The sequence below is a fragment of the Chaetura pelagica genome, unplaced genomic scaffold (genome assembly GCF_000747805.2).
Source record: "Chaetura pelagica isolate M959 unplaced genomic scaffold, ChaPel_1.0 scaffold13, whole genome shotgun sequence".
NCBI lineage: Eukaryota > Metazoa > Chordata > Aves > Apodiformes > Apodidae > Chaetura > Chaetura pelagica.
This window is the reverse complement of record NW_009954543.1, coordinates 2,005,772-2,007,964: the sequence shown is the minus strand read 5'-3', so window position 1 is coordinate 2,007,964 and position 2,193 is coordinate 2,005,772. Positions and strand designations below refer to the sequence as shown.

The 2,193-nt window shown below is 42.4% G+C and overlaps 1 protein-coding gene across 1 annotated transcript in view; it reads left to right on the top strand.

Moving 5' to 3' along the window:
- Positions 1 to 2,193, top strand: part of SIX3 (SIX homeobox 3) — a 14,114-nt gene that overhangs the window by 1,170 nt on the left and 10,751 nt on the right. The gene's annotated exons all lie outside the window — the stretch shown is intronic.

Genomic DNA, 2,193 nt, shown 5'->3' with positions numbered 1-2,193 from the left:
CCCCCCCCCCCCCCCCATCTCCATTTCCCTGTTTACACCACAGGGCGACCTCGCCCTCCGGTCGTGTGTTTCCTGGGCATTTATTTATGCTTGCATTTCTTTTCCATGTCTATCGGTGTCTTTTTAAAATTACCTGTTAGTTTTGTTTCTTTCTTTAATTCTGCTTTTCCATGACAAAAGAGAGGCACCTTTTTTTTTTTCTTTTTTTTTCTTTTTTTCCTCGTCATCCTGGGTAAAAGTTATTTTGCAAATGAAAATGGATCCTTAATCCAGCTTGACACACTGTTTTTATTTTAATTTAAGTTTGGTTACCTCCGTGAGCCTGTAAACAAAACTTCTTGTTCTTGTAAATGCTGTCTCTTAAATTCCTCCTAATTATAACACTGGTGCTATTGATTCAAGATTCTGTAGAAGAAATGCAACCTAAGGGTGCCTCGCCATTTAATTTCCATTAAATGGAAAACAGATCAGCTTAGGACTGTAAATAAACAGAAGTTGCCTACGGATGCTTTTGTTGACTCAGCGCTGTTGACAGCAGATGAATGCACCAGGAATTGTAAATGGGAGAAAAACCAAAGACGCTGAAATTAGACGACTTAAAATAATGAGAAATGCAGAATAAAAGGGCTACATTTTTCAGTTATTTGCAAGCAGTTAAATGGAACAGATCCCGGTGGGAAGCAGTTAAGTGAAGAGTGTATTTTGATTCACACTGGCATTGCTAGGAGCTAGAGGTTGTGGCTAGCTGCTCAGCCCAGGACTTTTTCCCCCCCCCCCCCCCCCATCTCCATTTCCCTGTTTACACCACAGGGCGACCTCGCCCTCCGGTCGTGTGTTTCCTGGGCATTTATTTATGCTTGCATTTCTTTTCCATGTCTATCGGTGTCTTTTTAAAATTACCTGTTAGTTTTGTTTCTCTTTTTAATTCTGCTTTTCCATGACAAAAGAGAGGCACCTTTTTTTTTTTCTTTTTTTTTCTTTTTTTCCTCGTCATCCTGGGTAAAAGTTATTTTGCAAATGAAAATGGATCCTTAATCCAGCTTGACACACTGTTTTTATTTTAATTTAAGTTTGGTTACCTCCGTGAGCCTGTAAACAAAACTTCTTGTTCTTGTAAATGCTGTCTCTTAAATTCCTCCTAATTATAACACTGGTGCTATTGATTCAAGATTCTGTAGAAGAAATGCAACCTAAGGGTGCCTCGCCATTTAATTTCCATTAAATGGAAAACAGATCAGCTTAGGACTGTAAATAAACAGAAGTTGCCTACGGATGCTTTTGTTGACTCAGCGCTGTTGACAGCAGATGAATGCACCAGGAATTGTAAATGGGAGAAAAACCAAAGACGCTGAAATTAGACGACTTAAAATAATGAGAAATGCAGAATAAAAGGGCTACATTTTTCAGTTATTTGCAAGCAGTTAAATGGAACAGATCCCGGTGGGAAGCAGTTAAGTGAAGAGTGTATTTTGATTCACACTGGCATTGCTAGGAGCTAGAGGTTGTGGCTAGCTGCTCAGCCCAGGACTTTTTGCCCTTATCCTCAAATCAGGCGTTCTTTGGGTTTCGGGTGGAATAAACGGGCGCAGAAGAATATTCACAACACGCTGGGGAACCTAAAAACTATTTGTTGCCTCTTAAAAAAATTAAAATTTAACTGCAATGTACCCCTAAGCCTTGACGAAGAAAGAACCAGCACTTTAAAGCTTATTTTGGCTTTTAGATGGAAAAGGGACTTAAGTTTCGAGCGGAGGGAAACGCTGTGTTCCACCATCGCAATTTTTAATTGTATTTTATCGATGGGTCTGCGTCCCTGGGACAGAACCTTCCTCCATTCTTGCCGCAGATCCCAGAATATTTATCTGTGCGCTGGAAGATATTTAGACATATATTTGCCAGAACACATAACAAGGGTCCTGTGCCATTCTTTCCCTCTCTGGACCGGTCCTTGCAGTTTTCCGAGGTGGCCAGGCATTGCAGGAGCTGACACAAGACACGGTTTTCTCCTAGGCCCGCGGTGCTGTGGGGATCAATGGCTATCCGGGAAAAGGGAAGGAAGGCGCTGCTCGTGTTTTTCAAAGCACGGGACAGAGAAACGCTTTGCCACCCTCCCCCCCCTTCCCGTCAACGTCCCCTTCCGAACACCGATCCCTAGATTGGTGTTTGCGCTGCCTGCAGCGTGTGTGTCTCCCC